The sequence below is a fragment of the Callorhinus ursinus genome, unplaced genomic scaffold (genome assembly GCF_003265705.2).
Source record: "Callorhinus ursinus isolate GAN/ISIS: 27379988/994484 unplaced genomic scaffold, GSC_fseal_2.0 scaffold2, whole genome shotgun sequence".
NCBI classification, from domain to species: domain Eukaryota; kingdom Metazoa; phylum Chordata; class Mammalia; order Carnivora; family Otariidae; genus Callorhinus; species Callorhinus ursinus.
Window position 1 is genome coordinate 88,738,779 of NW_027397064.1, and position 27,379 is coordinate 88,766,157.

The following is a 27,379-nucleotide window of genomic DNA, read 5'->3' on the forward strand; positions in this document are numbered from 1 at the left end:
AGCCAGGCCATAAGAATCTATTTAATAGAACCCTAATGGGAAATGACCAGGATCTGACTACAGAAGATTAAAAGTGACAATGCTAATTGACTGCAGAGGTATCTACATGAAGAGGGGCCAGAAAAATCATTTAAGTCTAAATGAAATTGGACTGATTTGATATTTGAGAAAAGTATTACCTTCCTGCTGTGTTTAACAGGGGGAATTAACTGCTTCATTTTTCTTAGAGAAGAGTCTTTGTGGAACAATGGGATACAGTTGTTGGGAAAAGAACTTTCCTCAGCTGATTAGAAAAAAAGAATTGCGCCTAAAGGTTTCAGGGCTCCTGCAATCTCAGCTTGATATTGGTGAACAGTACTGGTTGAAAGGGTCCCAGAATAGTGAAGGTGGCCCATTCCTCACCCCCACAGAGGACAGAATAACAAAGAAGTGCAGCTGCTGATGGAGAATGTAATTTAACTCTTTATTTAGAAGGTCTTTTTTTTTTTTTAATTTAGGAAGGATGCAAACTAATGACACTTTAAAGTCAATATTATCTCTCTCTTCTGACTTGTTTAATCATACATAGGATCTTCTCTAATTTTTGTAGAATTAATGTGCAACTTTCTTGTCCATCAACTCTGCCACGCTCCCAATCACATCAGGGAATTTGCATACTCTTCTCCCAGGGAATTCCTACATACCTCTCTGATCTCGGTTTAAAAGGTTGGTTGGTTGGTTGGTTTTTTCCCAGGGACATCTTCCTGAACACATCCAGATCAAGTGGGTATGCACTGTATCACTGTGGTTAAGAACACAGAATCTAGAAACAGAAGGCCTGGATGAAAACTCTGGCTCAGACATTGGCTAGCTCTGTGATCTTTGGCAAGTTACTAATCCCCTCATTGCCTCAGATTCTTCAGCTATGAAATGGAAATGAGAATGACTGCATTTAGTTTGTAGGATTGTTGTAAAAAATAAACATAAGGAGTTGCTATTATTGTTATAAGCTCTCCTAGCGCTATGTACTTCTCCTCCATTACCCTTTTCATGTTAGTACTTTCATATTTGTACATGTATTGGTGTGATTATTTGATAAATACCTGCCTCTCCCACTACAATATAGGACCCATGATGTTAGAGAGTTTACCATAAAATCTCCAGGGCCTAGGACAGTGTTAGTTTGTATTAGACACTGATTAAATATTTTAAATATTTGATTGAATGAATAAATAGTGGCTTCTGTTGGTGGAAGCTTACAACTTCTTACACTGTAGGTAATGGTAGCCCCTTCTACCTACTTTCCACAATTGTTATTCAGTGCTTCTCATCTTCTATATCTCTGCTAAGGTAACTGAGCTATTAGAGTCTCCAAACTACTTCTGAATGACTCTTCCTTGGCTTCTGGCTGTACATATGCCTGAGAGTAGCAATTCTCAACCCTGTTATGTAGTAAAGTGGAAATTGTTCCTTAAAAGTTCTGTGTTGCTCTTTTCATATTTGAAGGAGAAGTCACTTCCTCCAGTCTTTAGTAACTGCCTTCCACTCCACTGTGTCCAAACTCATATTTTTTTGCTCCAACGTATGCTGTAACTTCTCCTCTAGAAAGCTGAACTTCTTTCTACAAGGGGTCTCTCAACCATGGGTGATTGTCTAAGATGGTGTTTTCTAGGGGTTCCCGGCCTGTGGCCAAGAGAGAGAGGTTGCAGCCGGTTCATGGGCCACTGCAGGGTGGCCCTTAGACCTAGGTCTGTCTGCCTATTGCCCTGAACACAGGTAGGCAAGATTCCTCCAGCTTCCTTGGTGTAGGCTGGATTCCACTGCTCCTTCAAAAGCACTTCTGTCTGTGGGTGGATGCTGAATTTTTGTGGTTGGGGGGAGACAAAAATTAGAGACATCTTATGCTGTCATGATGCTGGTACCGCTTGTGTTCTCATTTCTATCACCATAGATTAAGTTGCTTGTTCTTGAACTTTTAAGTACAGTGATCTTTTGTATATGACTTTTATTCTTCAGTATAACAAATTTGAGATCCATCCATGTTGTGTGTTCCAGGACTTTATTCTTTTTGTTGTTGAATAATATTCCATTATATGAATATAACACACTTTGTTTACTAATTCTCTTGTAGAGGAGAAATTAGTAAAACAACAAAACCCAAAACTTTTGGGTTGTTTTCAATTTGGGCCTACTCTAAATTAGGTTTCAATGAATATTCTATGTCAGGTCCCTTTGTGGACGTATGTTCTAATTTCTCTTGGATAAATACCGAGGAGTGAAATTTCTGTGTAAGAGGGTTGGTGTATGTTTAACTTCATTAGCAAAACTACCAAATATTTTGCCACAGTAATTGTACCATTTTATATTCTCGGCAACAATGTATGAAAATCTTAGTTGCTGTACATTCTTGCCAATAACTGTTGTCAGTCATTACTATTAGCCTTCTAGTGAGTGTGACGTGGTATCTCATTATGGTTTCTTTTTTTCTGTTTTCCAGGTGACTAAGAAGGTAAAGAACTATTTCATGCTCTTATTGGCCATTCTTATATCTTTTTATGAGGTGTTTCTTCAAACATTTTGCCCACTTTTTTATTGTATGTTTGACTTTTAATTGTTGATTTGTATCTGGATATAAGATCTTTGTCAAACACATGTAAAATGAATATTTTTTTCAGTTTATATCTTGCAGTTACATTTTCTTAATGTGATATTTTGGTTACAGACATTTTACATTTTGATAAAGTCCAAATAATTATCTTTCTTGTTGATTTATAGTAGTGTTTTTTGTGTAATAAGTAATCTTTTCTTTTGTTAATGTGCCTTAAGCTATTCTTCCATGTTTTCTGCTATGTTCTTGAAAGTTTCATGTTTTAATTCTCCAGCTTTATATATATATATATATATATATATATATACATATATATATATATATATATATAAAATATATTATTATATATTACAGGGAGAGAGAGAACCCGAGCAGAAGGAGGGGCAGAGGGAGAGGGAGAGGGAGAATCCTAAGCACAGGGTTCGATCTTACAACCCTGAGATTATGACCTGAGCCAAAATCAAGAGTCCCACACTTAACCAGCTGAGCCACCCAGGCACCTCAAACAACTGTATTTTTTAAAGATTGTTTTGGCTATTGTAGGTCTTTGTAGTTCCATATAAACTTTAGAATCATGTAATTAATTATACAAAAATGTTAGATGGGCTTTTGATTGAGATTGCATTGAATTTATAGATTAGTTTGAGGAAAACAAGATATTTTAACAATACTGAATTTTTATAATGCATAAACAAGGCTTATCTCTCCATTTCATTAATTTTCATTATTCATTATTAATTTTTCACTTTTATTAATTTCTCTCAGCAATAATTTGCAGTTTTTAGTTTAGTGGTCTTACACATCTTTCATTAAATTTAAGATTTCGTTAACATTTTTTTCCATTAGTTCTGTCCGTTTTTGTTTAATGATTTTTCGAAGGACATCTATCAAAATTTTAATGAATGGTGCAGTGAATCCATCATACTTTATTGGTTCATTATGAGCATTTATTGTTATGCTGTTTTGTTTTAGAGTACACAACAAGACTCAGATGTCCATCAGGCATGCTCAGTTGTTAATGTTTTTGCTGACTTTCTTATACCTCCTTCTTTTCCACCTATAGATATGTCAGCTTACAGAAGTTCCTCCCCATACTCCACCTGTAAGTAATCTGTCAGAATCTACTTGGCAATAATATTAGTTTGCTAAGGAAAAAGATAATTAAGATTATTGAGTAAGTAATTTTGATTTTATAATCACATAAAGAAAATAGAATAGTAAAGATGTGTGAGCTTTGTGACTTTTTATTCATTGTAGAGTACAACATTTAAAACAGTTATTTCTTGGTAAAGCATGTTTGTGATTTGATTGTTTGCTGTAATGCTCACCTCCATAGATTATATATATGTATAATATTTTATATATATAAATAAATATTTTATATAAAAATAAAAATTTTATATATAAACTATATATGCATATTATTACACATAAAGAGGTTATAATTATATAACCATTGTTTACATCTAAGTGAAAAATAAAATCAAAATTACATTTTTCAAAAAAGTTATTTCTTATAAAGAGTAACAATAATGTCAAAAGAAAGAAAAGTAGAACAGATGTTAATATATTCATGTCAAGATGGGCATCCTTAATATGTCATTTAAAAAAATCTATCGAGCTATTTATCAGATTCTATCAAATAGTCACAATTTTGATAACATAAAAATAATATATTTTCTCATTTGTCTGCTCAGTATGAAACTGGAGATGGATTACAGTAACAGGTAAGAAACCAAACCTCAGTGCACATTCCAGTTGACAATGGGTCATCTTAATTTTTATATCTTAGTACAGGAACTTATTTTGGGGAACATTAAAAAATGTCTCCAGCTCAATTTAAGAAAAGTGTAGAGGAATTAACTGAATATTCTTCCCTAGAATTATGGTGACCTACAGTAAAATAGACCTATGCAAGCAGAACCCAAATCTGAAAACTCCACCAAAGGGATGGGTATATTAGGTAGAACCCCAAAGAACACTGTGTGTTCATGTACCCACCTTCCTAATCAGGCCAGAAGGTGGCAAATGAGAGTTGTACTCGGTACAGTTTTTGGCATTAGGGGATACCTTAATTAATGATCTGTCTAGCTCCGCTGGATCCCTCTTATGTGTCTATACCACAGCCTCTTCATGTTACCTATTCACACCTGAAACTGCAACATTCTTCAGATGACTGTCCTTGGACCTATAGGCTTAGCGTTTTTCCAGAAATACTTTAGAGTTTAATAGTCCCTGGGGAGGTCTATAGCCAATGATTAAGGGAAGACAAGGTAAAAAGTCTGATCCCTTGCCTGCAGGGGGAAAATACACTGCAGTCTTCAATCTTCAGAGCTCCCCATGGGATCAGGCTGAGGCTAGGAGGACACCTGAATTGCACTCTTGCTTAGTTTCTTACTTCTCCCCACTCCATGTCTCCTACTCCCTTACCTGTTTTTCCTGGGAGCATCTCCTAACAACTCATTTGTATACAAATGCTTGTCTAAGCATCTGCTTCTGGGAAAACTGACCCAAGATAATGGGTCTACTTTTCTAATGCTTTCCATTCAAGGATCCAATAAATAATAATAATAATAATAATAATAATAATAATAACTGTTAACACCATGCAGGTTGCTAATTGTGAAGTAACTGAAAAATTCATGGTTTTGGGAAGGAGCAAGAATCTTTAGTTTTAACTGTCTGCGTTGACCATGGAGGGGCCTGAGGACAATTTAAGAACTAAAAGGTAAGAAGAGAAAGAGAAGGGGGACAAGTTAATACAATAGAGAAAGAATTCAGGCCATGATTCAATAAACAACTTTTGAGCATCATCAATATGTTAAGCTTTCTTCTAGCCACAAGGAATGTGATCCTGACCATGGAGTTTATATTTTAGTTGGAAAAGAGAGAACTACAGAACTGTTGTTGAAGGAAGAAGGAGGTATTTGTTCCTGGTGGGAGCCTGTTTCTTACAAAGCTGCTTGTTGCTTAGTCTTCCAAGAACATATTTTATGCTCTGACTCTCAATTAAATGCAATATGAAAGCTGACTATCCTTGACTTCATCAAGGTTTGGATTCAACTCAACCACAACATAAACAACCAACCCCCATTCTGAATTTTTACTCCTTACACTCCCATTGAGATACCACTTCTATAGGAACAATAGACACCAGTCTGCTTTCTCTTTCCTCATTTATTTATTCATTTTTTAAAGATTTTATTTATTTATTTGACAGAGAGAGACAATACAAGAGAGAGGGAACACAAGCAGGGGGAGTGGGAGAGGGAGAAGCAGGCTTCCCGTGGAGCAGGAAGCCCGATGCGGGGCTCGATCCCAGGACTCTGGGATCATGACCTGAGCCGAAGGCAGACGTTTCACGACTGAGCCACCCAGGCACCCCTCTCTTTTCCTCATTTATAAAGCTGACCTCAATCACTTGCCACTTTGCATGTTCTCTTTCCTAGAGATGATTACAGATTAAGTTTTTTCTAAAAATATTTGTGCTGTGTAGAAGGGATTGCAGGAATCATTGAGCCAGTAAGGATGGACTCTTTCATTAAATCTGCAGCCTTTTCCTCACTCCCAGTTTCATACCATGTGCTCTGACTTCATGTGATGTTAGTTTGCCAGCCAAAAGATCTCCTCCACTGACATTTCGTAGAAGCCTGTTTCTCAGAGGTGATTAGATCAGTACCTGGTCTTCAATAATATTAAAAGATTAAATTTGGCTTACAAAAATGTCACAAATATACCTTAAACAATTTTGAACACTTAACATATAAATGCAAAATCATATGGTAATTTTTTGATGTAGGACCAATGACTTTTCTTTGACTAGGGTTCATGATCAGAGTTCTATTTCTTGCATAAACCATATGCATATTATATTTTCAATAATTTCCAATTTCACATATTTTAAAATGAAAAAAAGCTAAAGAAATTTGTGAAGCAGAGTTCAAAAATTCTTTTAATTTTTGTAAATCATTTTTGTCTTTATCTATTCCAATTTAATTTTCTTATGACTAGCAGTTATTGAGTCTGTGGAAAACTTTCCAATTTATTATTTATAGGCACAACAAAACTCTTTTTACTTTAATATTTGCATACTATTTTATTTTAGTTATTTTTTAAGTTTGCATACTATTTAATTAAATTACATAAAATAATAACAAGTCCAACTGGCACAAAAGGTTTGGGAACCAACAATTAAATTGATGGTGAAATAATTTTTTAGTCATTCTAGGGATTGTCCAGGGAATTAACTGATCCATGGGAATCAGTTTCCTTTACAGAAGGAATTGATAAGCTCAGTTATTTTGGAAAATTGCTTATATGGAGATAAGAAAGATTCTATGGAATATGCCCCTGCCTTTGGAAAATAATGAGGTCAATAACACTAGGAACAGGTGGATACAAGGAAGTGGAGCAGAATTTCTAGGTATAACATCCTCTTGGTAAAAGTGAATAATTATTGGGAGCACTCCAGCCTAAACATCCACAAAACCAAAGTTGTTCCAGTTATCCTGATCACACTCCAGTTCAAACATAAGATATGAATCTAACACTATTGTTTCTCTATAAGTTTATGGACATCATCTCAGAGAAAGACTTCTCTTTGTATCTTGAGATTAAAGCTCTAGAAAGTTTTTCCTCCAATTATTTCTTAAATCCTGGAAATAGTGAGTTATGCATTGTATTTATTTTCTTTCTTGGGCTCTTTTGTTAATTTCTAATTATTCTTATCATTATAGCACATTAAATCCCTAAGCATCTTCCCTGAAAGAATTTATCAAATATCCACTATGAAAAGGGCTACAATAGTATGAAAACGTTAAGTGACTCTGTGTGTGTTGGGGGCTGGTTAATAGGAAAGGAAATAGGAATAATAGGAAAGAATAAATATATAGTAATAAATAAATATATAAATATTTATTAATAATAATAATAAATAAATAAATAGGAAAGAAAAAAGCTTAGAAAAGATGGAAACCCGAAGCATAATTTTATCTCTTTTCTAATTTTCTTGAGTGCTAACAAACTCCTCAGCTACTTGTTCTGTATGCCAGCCAATGAACTACTAGATGGAGACTGATGACTTTTAGATAGTTCTGATGTCAATCTCTATCATGGAGAATATCTAATCAAATAAAAGTGAAACAAGTCACAGTGATCTTTTAAAAAAATTTATCTGTGATTTGATGAAAAAATACATTCTCCAACAATAATCCAATTAAATATGGGCAGAAGACATGAACAGACATTTCTCCAAAGAAGACATATAGATGGCCAACAGACACAGGAAAAGATGCTCAGCATCACTCATTATCAGGAAAATGCAAGTCAAAACTACAATGAGATATCACCTCACACCTGTCAGAATGGCTAAAATCAAAAACACAAGAAACAACAGGTGTTGGCAAGGATATGGAGAAAAAGAACACGTGTACACTGTTGGTGGGAATACAAACTGGTATAGCCACTGTGGAAAACAGTATTGAGGTTCCTCAAAAAGTTAAAAATAGATCTACCCAATGATCCAGCAATTATACTACTAGGTATTTACCCAAATAATACAAAAACACTAATTTAGAGGGTTACATGCACCCCTATGTTTGTAGCAACATTATTTACAATAGCCAAGATATGGAGGCAGCCCAAGTATCCATTGATAGATGAATGGATAAAGAAGATATTCTGTCTCTCTATCTATCTATCTATATATATTAGTCGACCATAAAAAATAATGAAATCTTGCCATTTGCAACAACATGGGTGGATCTAGAGAGTGTAATGCCAAGCAAAATAAGTCAGTCAGAGAAAGACAAATATGATTTCACTCCTATGTGGAAATTAAGAAACAGAACAAAGGAACATGGGGGAAGAAAAAAGAGGTAAGCCAAGAAACAAACTCTTAACTATAGAGAATAAACTCATGGTCACCAGAGGGGAGGTGGGTGGGGGGATGAGTGAAATAAGTGATGGGGATTAAGGAGTGCATTTGCTGTGATGAGCACTGGGTGTTGTGTGAAGTTGTGGAATCACTATATTATACACCTGAAACTGATATTACATTGTATGTTAACAAACTGGAATTAAAATAAAAACTTAAAATTAAAAAATACATTTCTCCATTAAAACTATATTCACTGTTTTTTTGAGTTATCAATATGGTATGTACACCATTTATAACCCAACACACCTGGATTATCCATCATTGCTACCAGATATAAAAATTGCTGTAGGGTTTTTTTTTATTTTCATCAAGTTACTATTTTGACATGTAAAGAAGAGTCATTTTGTAAAATTTTAAACTTTTACAAAGGTAAGAAATGGTGAAATAATAACATTTGTCTTCTGTCAGGAAGTATTGACACAGTATTACTATAGCAAAATTGGTTTGTGTTCTGAAGTGTGTCTCATAGATAAATCAGATTTTAGATTTTTAAAATAACCTAAATTATTCTTTTTATATTAATGTTTATAAAAACATCAGGGCATATAAGTTGGATAAAAGATTCTATGAAGTAGGCATAAAATTTGGATAGAAACCATGAAATTCCCTGAACACTCATTCTCCATATTCGACATGGACACAAGGTCATTTTCAAAGTATAATGTGGCATATTTCATATTTCATTAGTCTCTAAATTATGGACTTCTTGGGCAAACAAAGCCCTTTGTAAGTGGCAAGGAAATGTCTGTTTACTCTCTTTGCAAGATTCTATCCAGAGAATTGAGGAAAGAAAGGGTACAGTATATGAATGAAAGCATAAGAATTTATATAGCAAATTCATGTAATAGAGAAGAGCCCAGAATAATTAAAACATTGGAAGCAAAATCTCTTAGCAGTGAAAGTGGACTATAGTCTACTAGTCAACAATTTCTGACCTTGGAAATCTATTTCACTTCTTGCTTTTTATCCATGCCCATCAACACATGCCAGAATCAAACACCTAGTGCCATATGTCTAATCAAGCAAACAAAACAACAGAGAATGAAAATGCAGACAAGGATGCCTTTTATATTTTTAACAGCTTTATTTTGATATTAAGAAGAAAAAAGTCATAAGTGAAATGTGGCTTAATTTAATTGGCTTTTAAATTGTTTAACCGAGACATAGTAATATTCCAACTCATTTTCTTCCAAATTGATAACAGAAAATTCAAATTCAACTCATATTTAATAAAATACCTACAGTATTCATGGCATGTTCCAGGCAAAGTGAAGGAACACAGATGAGTAGTAGGGAGTAAGGAGTATGCACCGTATGCTCACTGGCTGCTATAGCCTTGTGAGTCTGGGATACTGGAAGCGCTACTGTCCTAAGAGATGAGGCTAGCAGAGCAAGTAGGGGTCAGTTGAAGAAGACCTTGAATACGAGGCCCGGGAATATTGTCTCTGTGTTATAGTGCTATAGGTAAGGAGATGCCATCTAAGGTTTTTAATGAGGGACAAAAGCCACTTAGGGAGATTCAGTTTGATTCAAACTTTATGAGTAGTTATATATAAAACATTTCACATCTTGGTGGAGTAAGGAAGGGAGAAAGAGAAAAGAAGAAAGGGACAAAAGCATAAGGAGCAAACACTAGTGAAGTAGGAAAAAGGAAAGCATTGTAAGGAAGGGAAAAAAAGTGAGAAAAAGATTAAATAGGAAATCTAAGTAAATTTTGAGTTGAGAATTAGGTGCAGGATATAATCTGCTGTTTCTTGAGGATGTCAGCTTCTGAGAACTTACCCATCATTTCCTAAACTAGAGGCTAACCTAGTTGCCTGCAAACTATAAGCACCTCAAGACTTAGGTTTGCTTTACTTATTTTTATTTAATTACCTATTTTTAATTTATCTACTCATTTTAAAATTTATTTTCATACATTTTAAAGATATTTTATGTTTGAGTGTTTTTATGAGGCTATGCCATTCTGTGATTCACCATTCCCTATTTTCTTTTTTTTTAAAGATTTTATTTATTTATTTGAGAGAGAGAGAATGAGAGAGAGAGAGAGAGAGAGAGTGCACATGAGAGGGGGGAGGGTCAGAGGGAGAAGCAGACTTCCTGCTGAGCAGGGAGCCCGACGTGGGACTCGATCCCAGGACTCCAGGATCATGACCTGAGCCGAAGGCTGTCGCTTAACCAACTGAGTCACCCAGGCGTCCCACCATTCCCTATTTTCTTATATCTGTGTTTATATCCCTGCCTCACGTCTACAGATGACTAAGTTTATGGTTCCAACTAGAAGACCCATACTAAAGACTTTATCACTGAAAATTGGTAAAAGTATTTGCATTTATGCATCACTTAAAATTAAAAAAAATAAAATACATATGTTCAGAAATTTTGGAAGATATGTTGTTGCTCCCATCCAATATTTCCAAAGAGAACAGTGGGCTCCTTGGAGAAATGTATCAGATGCTCTCAAAGTGTCTGTCATTCTTTTTTTTTTTTTTAAAGATTTTATTTATTTATTTGACAGAGAGAGACACAGTGAGAGAGAGAACACAAACAGGGAGAGTGGGAGAGGGAGAAGCACGCTTCCTGCTGAGCAGGGAGCCTGATGCGGGGCTCGATCCCAGGACCCTGGGATTGACCTGAGACAAAGGCAGACGCTTAACGACTGAGCCACCCAGGCGCCCCAAAGTGTCTGTCATTCTTTTATCAGCAACCATTAAGAGAGCATTTGCTACAAATATGCAGCCTCTGTGATGTTTATATATACTCTTTTGTACCACTTTAGGCAGGAATCATTTGGTCAAATCCTAATTTTGCTCATTTCCTTTTGTCTTGCTTCGAAAAACTAGTATATTTCTTTTCTGCTTCTTTTTATATTTTTTGAAAAAAATGATAGGAATCAATTAAGCATTATTGACTGTTACAATATAGGATATTCTCTTGTTTTCGTCATGATTGCTTATCCATAAACAATAGCTCTGCTATTGGTCTCATTATAGTTAGATATATTGCCAACTATATTGGTTTCCCACTTATTTTCATTTAAATCTATGACAAACATCAACAGTTATTTTCTTATAAATGTTAAGGGATTATAATTCCTCCACTCTTAGCAGGAAGAATGCATGTATTTATCTATGTGAATTTAAGATAGAAAAAGACATATGTAATTATGATGGATCTGCATGTTACTATTGAGTAGGGCATTTCAAACATCTAAGGTCTAAAAATATTATAAAATTTTACACTTACAAAAAAGATGGATTTTATTGTATATGAATAATGTTTTCATAAGAAAATATTTTTGTAAAGTATGATATAAGGTAACCGGATAAGCATGGCAGAGAACAGATACATTTATATCTGCTTCCACTTCAAATCCTACCAAAATAAAGGTAAAGAAACAAACAAACAAAAAGTTTTAAACCCATAAGAACAAAGTGACCAGGAGTGGAAAACCAGTTAATTAAGGATAAATGCCAACACAATTTAGAATAACAGAAATGAAAAGGAAGAACTTCAATCCTAAATGCCTACAGAGGCGGAGGTGGGTACAAACAAATAGTCAATCATAGGCCCTCAGATAATCACAGAAGTTCTCAGAAATTAGTCTTGGGTACTTCAAATGGGTGACTAGAGTACAGAGCAGAAAATGGGGTGATTAAGTCATGCCAAAAAGGGCCAGCCTGACTTTGAAGATTGGTGAGAATGACAACTCAGACTTGGTTCAAGATTGCTTTCCCGTTGGTACTAATAGATCACTAAGCAAGCTTTGTCAGGATAATCTCAAAACAAAGATAGAAAAGCATTTCCTGCCCATCAGTGACTTTGTATTTCCCTCACAAAGACACATTTGAACTGTGGTAAAATAGCTTAATGTGCAAGAAATCCATGGATCAGAAGGTTCTGAAGCCACAGGCTTTATACCATTATAAAAAGGTAATAGACTCCATTATTCCTCAAAGATCTGCTTAGCACCCATGACATTTATTTATTTGTTTTATTTATTTTTACTTATTTATTTAATTTATTTTTTTATTAACTAAGCTCTAAGCCCAAAGTGGGGCTTGAAATCATGACCCCGAAATCAAGAGTTGCATGCTCTACCAGCATGGCCAGCCAAGCACCCCTGTGGTGTTAATTTTTATATTGACTTAACTGGGGATAGGGCAGTGAGCAAATTAAAAAAAAAAAATACTCTGGGGGTGCCTGGGTAGTTCAGTTGGTTAAGTGTCCAACTCTTGATTTTGGCTCAGGTCATGATCCAGGGTCATGAGCAAATTGAGCCCCATGTTAGGCCCTAGGCTTGGGTGTGAAGCCTCCTTAAGATTCTCTCACCCTGTCTCCCTCTCCCTCTCCTACTACACTCACATGCTCATTCTCTCTCTCTCTCTCTCAAAAAGAAAAAAATTAGGGCTGAAAGTCAATAAATACTAAAAATAAACTCAGAGAAAATTACAGAGAACAGAAGTGTATGTGTACACAAAAATATATTTATAGATAGATATATTAAATGGAACCATATGAAACTGCTATTTTTGTAGATAAAATGATCAAATAGCAGCAATTTCATGCAGCTCAACAATATTGTAAATATAGATTTTGATATATATTTTATATTCTCTAAGAGATCAATAAAGATATACATCTATAAAATAATAAGATCCCATAAACACAGGAGAAATAAAAGAAGAATAAAAAATCTTTGGAAATGAAAAATTACACTGAAAAAAAAATTTTTTTAAAAAGTAGAAAGGTTGAAAGATAAAGTTGGAGATTCTTCCTGAAATTAAGGAAAAAATAATTGAAAACCATAAGACATAAAATATAAGAAAATTAGAGGGCCAGTATTGACCCAATATGCTATTAATAGTTGTTTCAAAAAAGAGAAAGAAGAAAAAGAACATAGAATTTTTTGGGGGGTGCAGGGGAGGATATCAAAGAAATAATGCCAGACAATTTTATAGAAACAAAGGATATAATTCTGTTGAGTAAAAGGATGCTCTGGGAAATTAATGTAACAAGATATATCACTGCAAAATTTATGAACATGAGGAAAAAGGACAAGATGCTAAATACATGCATTCTTCCTGCTAAGAGTGGAGGAATTATAATCCCTTAACATTTATAAGAAAATAACTGTTGATGTTTGTCATAGATTTAAATGAAAATAAGTGGGAAACCAATATAGTTGGCAATATATCTAACTATAATGAGACCAATAGCAGAGCTATTGTTTATGGATAAGCAATCATGACGAAAACAAGAGAATATCCTATATTGTAACAGTCAATAATGCTTAATTGATTCCTATCATTTTTTTTCAAAAAATATAAAAAGAAGCAGAAAAGAAATATACTAGTTTTTCGAAGCAAGACAAAAGGAAATGAGCAAAATTAGGATTTGACCAAATGATTCCTGCCTAAAGTGGTACAAAAGAGTATATATAAACATCACAGAGGCTGCATATTTTTCTGGTGAAAGGCCACTTTCTAGTTCATAGAGGGGCCCTTTGATGTCCATACATGGTGGAAGGAATCCAGAGAGCTTTCTGGGGTCCCTTTTCTAAGAGCACTAATTCCATTCGTGAGGGCTCCACCCTCATTACCTAATCACCTTCTAAAGCTCCCCCCTTCCTAAAACCATTACCTCAGGGGCTAGGATTTCAATATATGAATTTTGAGGGACACAAATATTCAGACCATAGCGCTGCCTGAAAAAAGAAAAAAGAAAACAACAAAAACCTGGGACAAAGAATTAGAACAACACGCATGGAGGTATCTGTCAGAAAGTTGATTGAATCTATACATGGACTCAAATCTGGTCGAATGAATCATCTTCACTTTTCTTTATCAGCACCTCCTTGAAATACTTCACGTTCCCTGTCACCCCCCACCACAGACACAGACAAACACAGGTGTAAATGAAGGCTTAGAAGATTCATTATTAAACTTAATTCTTATTCATTCTCAACAGAAATTTTTTGCATAGAGAGAGACAAACAGTTTCCAGAAGAGAAAGATGTTTTATTATGACTGATATAAAAATCAATGATAAAAGACAGGAGGGAGAACACAAAACCTCATATACCTGACTCTTCACTGTTTTTTTTTTTCTGTTCATTGGGGTGTAGGAGGGAGTACAGGTTCTGGCAAAGGAAGTGAAGAACTTGAAAATAGCAATATGAATGAAAATATCATAACCTTTTCAGGTGACTGGCCATGAGCATGAATTATAATATGTCCGTCTATATTAACAGTGAAAGAAAGCAGAAGGTCCAAGTCCTTACTAGCTAAATAGAAAATAAATAACCATGTACTGTGTTTTAACATTTATAAACAAAAACCAGAACAATTAAAGAGATTTTATTACTCATTAATTTCAAGTTATAGTCATTTTCTAATTGGATTTACATGTAGACAACAAACTCCAAAAATGCTGAATCCTTGCCTGTCTTCTGCATTTTATGTGTTTGAAAAACATGGAAAAATCCTTTTATTTCACTGGTTTGGAAGAATAGGGCTAATGATACTACAGCTGGTGTAGCATCAGGCATTTTATAATTCAAGTCCTTGAGGTTACAGAGAGAACAAGTGGCCTATTTGTGCATTCAAAACCATGTAATAAGAACCCAATTTCTCCCCAAAATTTCCTAAGCAAGGAAAATCTCAGGTGTGTAGAGACACTGATCATGCTGGGAGATGATGAGCATAGAATTTGGGGTCAGAAGTGCTTGGTTTAAGAGGAATGCCTCCCACTTGCTCGGTAACCATGCAACCTGGAATAAGCCTTTTGGTGGGCTTCTGTAGCTGAGGCCTGGGCATCAATATGCCTGTCATGCCTTCCCATATATATATATATATATATATATATATAATATAGAGATCAAATAAGATAACATGTAAAACTGTCATACTTTATAAAGTGTGATACAAACATAATGCATTATTTTTTCTTTCTTGGGTAAAACTGAGAAAAGAATCCATTATAGGATCGTCTGAAAACTTTCTAACATATGCAGCTGTAATAAGATCCTGCTATATTAGTTACTATGGAAAAGCACATTTTATTTACTGTCATTAAATATTTTCTTTATAGCAGTGCTCTGAATAAAACCCCATCTTATTAGATTGTCTCAATTGCTGTAGGGAGACCTAGTTTTTAATTAACTGATTTTAAAATTTCATCTTCACCCTTTTGGTTTGGGGGTGGCCAGTTTTAATGATGGTGGGACCAACTTTTAAAGAGCAGAGAAAGATTGAGGTCAAATAGGAGGAGGCATTATGTTATGCACACATAATGGGTATTTCGTCTTATATGAGATACAATCAGTATTTACATGTGGCATTCAAGAATCATGTCGTAAATATTCATCAAGAGACTGTCCTTACTCTCTACCTACAGAGAATTACACCTCTGAGAAGTGCTAAATACCTAACAATTCTTGTTTGGGATTTTCATTATCATCTTTTTTCTTAGTGGTCTGAGTATATATGTCTTAAAATAAATAATACAATTACAAATCTCCATCTAGAAATTTAAAATTAATAAGGTAATTTTGGGGCTCCTGGGTGGTTCAGTTGGTAAGCATCCGACTTTGTCTCAGGTCATGTCTCAGGGTCTTGGGATCCAGCCCTACCTCAGGTTCTGTGCTCAGCAAGGGGTCTGCTTGTCTCTCTGCCTAACCCCCCACTTTGTGCCCTCTCTTTCTCTCAAATTAATAAATACAATCTTAAAAAAATAAATAAAAATAATTTCAACTCCACATGACCTAAGTTTTATAGTGATAATGACTGCACTTGCCCATAGCACAGATTCTAAGGGAAGAACCAGCAATAATGTTCAGAGTCTTTAGCAAGAAAGCCTGGGTCCATAGTCATCACGCAAGGCTGCTTAGCCATGGACTGACACCCATATAGCAGGTGTATGTAAGGCCCAAAGGTGGTTCAATGTGAAGAACAACATTGCAACAACCTGAGCTCCCATATCCAAGCATTGACTAATACACCACTTGGATACATTGTTCCAGATGGTTTCATAATCCCTTTCAAAGCTATAGTGTTATGCCTTGCCTTACATCGCCCTACATTATAAATGCCTCCAGTTTAGAGACAACGTATTTTCTAAAGAATATGCAAGGCTATACACATAATAAAAAATTAGTTTTCATGAACTATATTACCCTAAATCAGTAAGTTAGGGCTTCAGGTTCCTCATTGGAAGAATGGTTTATTGAGCCCTTTCAGTATTATCAATGTATATGTACGTGAAGGTAAGATATGCAAGTATTACGTGATCTTAGTAAATTCACTGTTGGAATTCCAGCCTCTTGACTCTAACCTGGCCTTTTCCATCAGGTGATGCTATCTGACATGGTACCATTTCACAGCACTGAAAGCGATCTGCTATTTCATGAGATGGGCTACTGGCCCCGGCTAAAACATTTTCTTCCCAACCAGTCGTACAGCTCCCACTTCACTCCCAAGCAGGGCTGTTGTGAGACAGTTTATATTCAAAAGCACATCATCCCAAATGGTAGAAGGACTTCACCTCTCCTAGCTCCTCACTGTAGGCTAGTACAGTAGCTCCTCTAAGTAAGGAACTTTTTTGCTGTCTTTAGATCAGCAAGGAAACAAGCAAAATAATTTTCCCTCTTCTAGGTTTTCCGGAGAACCAATGATGCCAACATACCCATCCACAGACATAATTTGGAGAGTCATTATTATATATAGTCCTAATATGTCCTGAGGATATGAATATAATTAGTTCGTTCTCTCTTGAACTGAGGGTGCACTGCCATGGCTGCCACTGATATTCTAGGTCTCCAAATTCCTTTTAGCTCTGACATTCTTAGCCAGTCCTGGGAATAACAGCAGAGGGAGCTGGCAAACCCACAGAACAACTGGAATAGTAAACCAAATTAAAAGACAAGGAGTAGGTTTTACTTAGGCTTTCAAGTTATTGCATTCAGCCTAAGTAGTTTAGATATATTTGCCTACACAGTCTTTAGTCCCTTAAAAAACAAACAAAGAGAAATGACAACAAATTCTCACATGCTTTTCCTGGTTATCTTTTTTGTTGTTTTTTATTTGAAGAAAGAATAATGCTTGTATTCATGTTGAAATCTTTTAAAATCTAAATTGAAGACTGAATTACCTCTTAAAGTATTAACTAAGTAGTTAGATACTTCTTGAAACTTTACTTCATTATTATTACTATAAAATGTCAACATAAAATGAGGCCGCATATATAAAGGAGAAATGTGGAGACATCACAAGAGTATTGTCCAATGAAAGCAGTAGGTCATGTATTCTTTGATTATAGAGTCTAAAAATCACACCTTTGGTAGGTATCATGTTCCAATGCAGTATTCCATATCAATTAAGATATATTTGGTAATTGTCAAATCTCAATTACTGCCTGTGCTTTATTCTTGTTGTATGTATGTGCACACATGCATATATGTTCATATGCAATTGCAGCTGAATTAGGCATGGGTCTGTGGCACACTTAAACTTCTGACAGGTGCCCAGTGAAGCACTCAGTCAGGACAGATTCAGTCATTCCCATGCAGCCTTGGCCCCAGTAGTTTTAAGAGTTACAAGCATTACTTTATAAGTGTCATCACTGTTTATGCTATTAACAATTGGATACTTACATAAGAAATGGATCAAGTCAGATGTACTTGCTCTTGACATCTTGGGAGACACATATATAACACTGGAAGAAACTCATTCCATGCCATCTGTGAAATAAAGAATATTTTTAGGGAATAGATGCAAAGGCTTTGGGAAGCTTCAGGAAAAAAAATGTTTTCATGCATTCCGAGAGATATGTATTTTCTTCTATTACCTTTTGTAGATACCATTTTCATTAATAAGTAAAGGTCTTCATCTAGTTGCAAAAGATACAAAGAAAATCCTTTTTATATCATAGTGAGAACAACCTTGATGTAGTTCCTCTGGCTTTGAATTATAATGTATGTCATCAGTAATGTAAGTTGTTATAATTTACTTCTGACATTAAGATGTTGCTTTAGGGCATATTGTTGCAAATGTATCCTATTCACTTTCTAGCCTTCTAAATGCCCTTCATGTTTCAGTAAAACAATCCAATCAAAACTAAAGACCAAAAACACTGTAAAACAAATCAAGCATATAAACAGTTCCTAAGCATTCTTGTTACATTTTAGCCCTTTAGCCAGAGGCTCTTAAATGTCTTAAGCTGTATATAGTAGTTTAACTTAGCAAACTGACCACAGAAAATGTCATCAGTGCACACTCTTTTTAGTTAGGTTCTTAAGGACTGTACCCTCAAAAGACCTGGAGGATACTGGAATTATTTGGAGGACCAGAAGCTGCTTCAGGTAGAACTCTCTTAGAGCATATCCGAGTTTAATTACCCATGTCCGTTCCCCTTGTGCCAGCTTGGGGCAAGAGCCTTGAGTCTGTGACCTCATTCTGGAGCCAGCAAGCAAGAATCCTGCACTTTGCCCTGAGATGTTCCCAGTAAGATAGGGACTACTTTGGAAGGATATGGATGTTTGTGGTTGGTGGCAGAAGCATTAATTCGAAGTTGTTAAGGAGTATTCCACTTGTGCTGTGTCTGGAACAAGGATTTTTATTATTGTTGCTAATAGGGATAAATTTCTGGAGCAGGATATAAATTCACTGCAGGAAAATATTGCCAGATGTTTGTTTATTGCAAAAATATCAGGCCGCTAATGGTTGAAGTAGTGAAAAAGTTGTTTCTGTAGTGACACTTTCCTTCCAGGGCCCCAAAGAGGGCTTTTAACATTAACAAATGGAATGATTTAATATTGATTCTTAAATGCCCTATTCTCAGACAAACAATTTAAAGAGAGAATAAGTTTGTATATATGTATGTATGTATGTATGTATGTATGTATGTATGTATCTACGTATAGTTTTTCACATTACAAAATGACATCAGAGCCTGAGTCCTTTTAGGTAACATCTTCACAAATTTCTGATTATTCCATGTATTTCATAATATGTATCAAGCACCTGCTTAGTACAAAGCATAGTACTCTACTGGGTACTGGGGATATACCAGTGATTGGCATAGACATGGTCCCTGGCCTCATGGAGCTAGCATTCTACTTGGGGCAGTCAGACAATATATAAGTAAAGAGATAGACAATACACTTTCAGATGGTGGTGAACACTATGAAGAAAATGAAGAGGCTGATGTAATTCAGAGTGACTGAACTTAAATGTTGTTGATTTACAGCATCAGAAAGGCTTCTTAAAGAGATATTATGTGTACTGAGAAGCAAATAGCCAGAGTTCAGAGTTAACTGAAAAGGCAGGGAGGGAAAAACTCTGGCTTAAATGAAAAATAGTGGCGGGCGGCGGTGGGGGGGAGGTCATGATGTCCAGGGAACAAAAGGAAGATGATGCAATAGGTAAGCAGGGGCAGATAAAGCAGAGGCTTGTAAGCTGTGGGAAAAAGTGTGGATTTTACTCTGAATGTAATAGGACACTATTGAAAATTTAAGTGAAATTAATAGCATCAAGCATCATTTTCCAACTGTTCCAACCTTTTTAAAGGTGACTCTGGATAGTCTTGGATGATGGTATAGAGTGCAAAAGTGGAATAAAGGAGACCATGAGACCATCAGAATAAAGGAAAGATGGTGGTGGCATGGGCTAGGATGGTGGCAGTGGACAGAGAGAAGGGGCCAGATTTGGATATATATTAGAAGTAGAATCCTTAGAAGTTGCTGATGGTTTGTAAGAGACAGAAGTCTAAAATGGTCCCTAAGGTTCTACCCCCTGGCATACATGCCTTATATAATTTCCTTGCCTTGAATGTGAACAGGACCTGTGAATATGATGGGATAGTCAACTCCCATAATTACATCATGTTGATTGAGATTTCCTTACAGCAAACTGGAATGAAATTTTTCTGCTGGCTTTGAAGAAGTAAGCTGCCATGTTGTAAGAAGGCCATGTGACTGGACCCAAGAGTGGCCTCTAGGTCCTGAGAATGACCCCCATCTAATGGAGGACCTTAGTCCTAAACCACAAGTCTGTGAATTCTACCAACAACCTGATGAGCTTGGAAGAGAACCCCATACCTTGGATGAGATCATAGCCCAGCTGACACTTTGATCATTGCTGGTAAGATCCTGAGTGGCTAACCAGTGCCTGGACCCCTGATCCATGGAAAATGAAAGAAAATGAATTGTGTTGCTTTAAACTGTTCAGTTGGTGGTAAGCTGTTACATAGCAATAGAAAATTAATACATGATTTATAATGGACAGGTCAAAAGAAAGGTATAAAACAAGAGGAAGTTCAAGATTTTTGACTTGGTGCCTGCCATCTTCTCCAAAAAGAAAAATAACTGATTCTGGGGCTAAGTCAGAGAAAGAACAAAAAGAGCACAAATATCTTTTCATGCCAGAAAGGAAGGAAGTACTCAACGAATGAGGGGGGATATGTCAAAAAGGACATGGGGCCAGTTTATAGGGGACTCACACTGGCCAACTCTAAGACCACTTGAACATCGAAATTAATTATAAAATAATGATTTACAACCCATTAAAAGAAGTAGCAATTCATAGGTCCATAACATATAAGTAAGTGAAGAGATAAATAAATTAGGGAGAAGGGAAAATTCTTCCTTAGAGCAGAACGCTAACTAATACATTTAGAAGGAATTTTGGATATAGAAGACTCAGTATTTGAGGGCGCCTGGGTGGCTCAGTTGGTTAAGCGACTGCCTTCGGCTCAGGTCATGATCCTGGAGTCCCTGGATCAAGTCCCACATCAGGCTCCCTGCTCGGCAGAGAGTCTGCTTCTCCCTCTGACCCTCCCCCCTCTCATGTGCTCTCTCTCTCTCTCTCATTCTCTCTGTCTCAAATAAATAAATAAAAAAAATTAAAAAAAAATAAGAAGACTCAGTATTTGATAAACATCATAGTCATGACTGATTCAAGTGGAAGGTATGAAAGGATGCTAAGGCTGCCAGGGGGAGACTTGATGCGGAACACCAGATCTGTCATGGTTCAAGCAGAGAAGCAGAGCCATCAAGAAATTATATATATGTATATACATGAAATATATATGACTTATAGACATATGATATATATTTTACATATAATTTTAAATATATATTTTATAAATATCATATTGTATATTTACATATATCATTTATATTACATATTTATTACATATAATTTATAATTATGGTAATTTTAATACATATTTATACTATATCTATCTCATATACTTGCAGAAAGATTTGGCCTTCTACAATTGTGGAAACCAGTTAAACAGGTTATGCAGGCTGCTGTCTCAGGCCCTGCAAACTCCAGCATCACACTGAGATGTTTTATGTCTGGAGTTTTATGTCCAGTGAGAAAGGGAAAAATGGGTGTAAAGAAGTTGGAGCACAAGGGAAGCAAGATGGCTGGAACATGAGCACAAGCTGCAGACCATGATGATGGCCTGAAACCTGAATTAGTTGATAGCGTGTGTGTCCTGCGGAAGTCAGAACCCTTCACCCCTGCCCAAGCGTCAGAGAAACTGAAAAGGGAACCAGGGAGAAGTTGTAGACCTGGCCACCACACAGCAGTGAGGAAAGCCGATAGGTAAGTGACAAGGTGTGAGAGCACAGAATGGCTATTGCTTCACTTCTACTCTCTAAGTGACCCACAGGAACTGTATATGTCCCAGCATAATCACAAACATTCTGGAAAGTGTAGTTCAGCCTAGCCAAGTTGACGTACTACAAAGCCCTCAGAGTGGGATATAGGCATAGATGTATCTTTCCACAAAATACTTATCATTTAGAGAGGGGAAAGTGATTTTAAGGTGGAAAAACTTGGCAGACATCAACTTATGAAGGCTTACATCACCTCTCCTGGGAAGGATTGTCCCGATCCCCTGACAACGATATAACTTCATTTCTCTAGTATTCCTTGTATGAACCCGGGGAAGAATGCATAACCCTCATCTGCACCTGGGGAAACTCAGGCTGAGTGCCATTCTATGGAATAAAAGATCCTTACTCTTTAAACACCAAAGACATAAAAGGCAGGGAAAGGTTAAAGAACTGTTCTAGATTTAAAGTGACATCAGAACTAAATGAAAAGCATGACCCCAGATGTCATTGTGGAGCAAAGGGGAAAGAGACTTGACTGAGATCGTTGGAAACATAAATGGATTTCAGATTTGAAAAGTGATCAATCAATGTAGATTTCCTGTTTTGGATGGTTGTGTGGCAGTTTTGTTGGAGAATGTCCTGATTTTGGAAAACACACACTGCAGTATTTAAGGAGGAAGTGGCACCATAGCTGCAAGTCGCCCATAAGTTGGCCAGGAAAAAACAACGATAAGGAAATATATGTTATATGTATTCACAGAGAGAGAGAGAGAGATGGAACAAATGTGGTAAAATATAAACAACTGGGGAAGTTAGCTAAGGAAAATTTGGGAGTTCTTTGTACTGTTTTTGCAAATTTTTTTATTAGTTTAAAATTGCTCCCAGTTAAATACATATATATGTATATGCTTCCAATTATATATATATATACATACATATATATATATATAATGAAAAACACAATAAATACTGACCATGAGTTTTCCAACTGTTGCTGTGAATTGGGGGCTGAGAAATGGAGAACTAATAGGAATATTTGGTCTCAAGGAAGGGTTTTTAAAAAATTGGTTGATAGAACTTGTTTGTATGTTCCTGACAATATCATAAGCAACTGAGGAGAACACAGAGAAAGTAATTTCAGGAGTAAAATCCTTGAAAAGCACCAAAGGGATGATGTCCATGTGACAAGTAGATGGGATGATCTTTGTGAGAAGCAGAGATGTTTGTTCTTTGAAACAGAAAGGAAGCAGTGAATTTAAATCCAGATTCTGGGAGGATTTACTAAATATATAACACTTAAAAGCAGAAATGTCCCCAGCCATGATGGTTAGTAATTAATCAGAGAAAAGGAGAAAGCAAAAATAAATTATGTTACAGGATTTCTTTTCCTTTAGTACCCACCATTCTTGGTCGCGCTGATTCGAAGAATAAAGAGGTAGACCAGACGAATGAAGAGTGGTGGGCAGCAAAGCAAAGTTTATTGAGTGATACTAAAGCAAAGTTTATTGAGAGTACAAAGCTCTGGTAGAGGGAGGAGACCCAAGAGGATTCCCACTGGAGTTTCTAAGTCTAGGGGTTTTTACAGGCTTGTGGGTGGGCTGATTTAATCTGATTAACCCTCCATGTGCCTGTCACCCAATCAAGTTTTTGTCATCTACCTTTCACATGGGAAAGGGTAGAGGGCTCCTTCCAGGGTAGTGTAAAATCCTTTTAAGGGTAGTTTCCTCTTAGGGCAGGGGCCCCCTGTCCCTGCCTGCCTTTCTCCCAACTATCCTTCATTAAATGATTATTATTATTTTTAAAGACTTTATTTATTTTTTTGACAGAGAGATAGAAAGCACAAGCAGAGGGAGCTGGAGAGGGAGAAGCAGGCTCCCTGCTGAGCAAGGAGCTGGATGTAGGGCTCCATCCCACGACCCCGGGATAATGACCTGAGCCGAAGGCAGATGCTTAACCGACTGAGCCACCCAGGCACCCCTAAACTATATTATTTTTTAAAATGAAAAGAAGCCTATGCCAGTTCTGGGGAAGTTTGTGTGATCCCACCCAGTCAAGTTACCCAAAGAGTTGATGATTTAGGCTTTGGCTCCACTCTGGACCTCTCAGCAAAGGGGAAAACTAATTTCCATTTGAAGCAGAAAAATGCTTTGGTTAGAGAATGTGTGTGACTGTCTAGTGGAAAAGATAATTGAGGAGTTACACTTCAGTGTCTTTTGTACAAAATTTTTCAGGCTTTGTTGAGATCTGTCATTGAATCATAATCTTTTCCACAAATACCATAAAATTTTAGCATTTTAAAACTCTGTACATTGAAATTAGTTTCTATTTTCACTTACTCATCAAAGCATAGTTGTTGTTTTTTATATAAATCTACCAAATTATACTTCTGGAGTATTGATGAATTTGCCAATGTTCCTTCCCCGCTGTGTACATTTTTCTCTGTTTATGTTTCAGCTTAAATACATATAATTATTCTCTGTTTTATAAATAGGCTGTTTCTAGACTCTTTGCTAACAAAGGAAATTGTATCTTTTAGAAATGTGTACATAATGTTACCTCCACTGGCCTTGTGAATTGCATATTGGTGCTACCAGGGGGCTCTGGTTTAAATCTCAGTTCTACCACTTACTACTTTCTTGACCTTGGAGAATATATTTATCTTCTCTAGCTTGAATTTCCTAAAATGTAAAATACAGGAGGAGTTATCTCGTGCTCCATTTGAGTGTACTCCTTTTTATAATTCATCCTTTCCCTGGGGTTACACTAAGTATTTTAATTCTCCTGGGATTTTACTATGTAATTAGTTTAAATCATGTGTATTAAGGTCATTGAGACTTAATACTAAGACAGAAACAAACAAACTCTTTAGGAAAGCAGGGACTCTTTAGAATTATCCATTCAACCCACATTTACCTCTAGGGGTTTTCTAGTTGTTTTTATGTTATTTAGTAAATAGTTAAGCGCTAATTTTAGGACCTAATCCTGCATAAAGTGGTCCTGCCCTGCAGAGCCTACATCACTGTGATGTTGTGCAGATTAAATGAGGGCAGGAACATATAACACCTTCGAGAGGCTTCTGGCACATAGAGCGCTGTTGGTAAATGTTAAAGTTATCATTATTGTTGGTGGTGGTTATTTCTGATCTTCCCTTTTACTAAATATCATGCTGCTCTCCAGAATCCATACAAATAATATACGTCCCTTGGACAACCAAGTTTGGAAACAGATTTTATAACAAAAGGTGTAAAATACCTTGAATAACCTTCACAAGGACACAGGGACTCCCAAGCTAGGGAATGTCACTAGCAACAACAAAACCCAAGTCTTCTGATTTCTTTTCTAGTCCTCCCTAGTAGTCCTCTAGTAGAGATAACTCTGTTGTGTTCTGACACTGCTTCCAGTCTAGTCTTTAAGACAGCTTTCTCATTACCCTAGCTCATTACCCTAGCTCATAAGCCTATCACACTGCTTAGATCACTGCACAGAATATCACCCAAGTGAGAATTCATTTGTTTCTTACTCTTCCACCCAATCCCATTCTCTCACTAACAAAGATAGATGTACATTTCCTGTCCTTACCATGTCTTTCTCCAAAGAATTTAGAAATCTTAATTTTTGTTGTCCCTGTCCAGTGTTAAACGCAGTTTCATTTTTACTTTGCTAAGTTTTTCTAACTTAATGGTGAAGTACTTTTGCTTTTAGCCCATTGATTTGATTAGCTTGAGCTTCTGTGCATTCCTAGCGGGGTCCCAGAAACTGTATTTTATGAAAGCTGAAAGCCTATGTTTTCACCAGGTTAGAGAAATCTCTCACTATATCCAATAGGGACAAAGGTATTTGTCTATATTAGAGATCAGCATGTAGACTTATGTTATTATGACTTTTGTTATTAGTCATGAGAGGACCTCCAGGACATTTAGCCACACAGAAATGACTGCCTCCTTAGAAAAGCAGTCTAAACACAAATGATTGTCAAAGTCCAGGAGTTTAAACCCTATTAGGAACCACACTAATGATGGGCAGTTTAAGTATAATGAGACCTGACACTGTTTTCCATGTAAAACCATTTGCCCAGCTTCTTAAAACTTAAAATTAAGAATCCTTAAAATGACCCAGGAGGTACAGGATTACAACACAAACAAATAGAAAGCAGATTTGTAAAATCATTCTTGATAAGATCCTATCATAGTTTGTTAAATTACTAGGTGAACAGAGTGGGAGGGCTTCAAAACTATTCTATTACCCACTCACTACTGTTCTACTTTTTTTTAAAAAGATTTTATTTATTTGAGAGAGAGAGAATGAGAGATAGAGAGCACGAGAGGGAAGAGGGTCAGAGGGAGAAGCAGACTCCCCGCTGAGCAGGGAGCCCAATGTGGGACTCGATCCCGGGACTCCAGGATCATGACCTGAGCCGAAGGCAGTCACCTAACCAACTGAGCCACGTTCTACTTTTGCTGGTTCTTCATCACCTCCTGCCATGTGACACTAATTAACAATTTGGGGTTACTGCCTCTTCAGGTTTTCCTCAAGTACCTGAGCTACAGTTGGTCATTCTGAAGTTGGAGGAGATTTGAAGAGTTAGTTCTAGTGGAAACTTTCTGACTGGGAGTGATGCCTTTAATCTTTGGGGATTGAGAGAAGGAGGGACAAGGTACATCTTGTGTCGAGAGTGACCATTGGACCGTGGATGATTTATGATTTCAAGGAGAAAGGTGTCAAGAACTGATTATTTTCCCCTCAGCCTGTCTTGGGATCCTCATGTTTAAATTAAGCACACACAAGAAATAGGATATTGTGTGAACCCCAATTACAGGATGGCTTATGTGAAACCAGAAGACCTCAGGTCTGTATTCAGCTGTCTTTTCAGACCACTAGTGTGGGGCAGTAAAAATTTTCTTTTCCCTTCTAGGTTCCCGGGCTGGTGCAATAATTAAATTGCTGTAAGATAGACTAATAGGAGAGAAACAAATTTAATTTTGTATGTACAGAAGCCTCATAAAAATAGACTCAAAGAAGTAACCAAAGCTGGATGCTTTTATACCATTTAGACAAAGAAACAATAAATTTATAAAGAATTGACAAGACCAAGAGGTTTAGGTTTAGGGTAATAAACTGGTGAAGAAGTAACAGTGTCTGTTTATACAGCCTTCTGGGCACTAAATTCCCTATCTCTGGTGATAAGGATGCCTTCTACCCTCCTGGGACATGGAGGATACCCTCACAT

General features: G+C 36.3%; 1 long non-coding RNA gene across 1 annotated transcript; it reads left to right on the plus strand.

Moving 5' to 3' along the window:
- Positions 1–3,648: 3,648 nt before the first annotated feature.
- Positions 3,649–22,132, plus strand: LOC141374863 (uncharacterized). Its single transcript, XR_012382011.1, has 4 exons — positions 3,649–3,689; positions 4,285–4,314; positions 20,431–20,665; positions 21,784–22,132. It is a non-coding gene; the product is annotated as an uncharacterized lncRNA (long non-coding RNA).
- Positions 22,133–27,379: the final 5,247 nt, after the last annotated feature.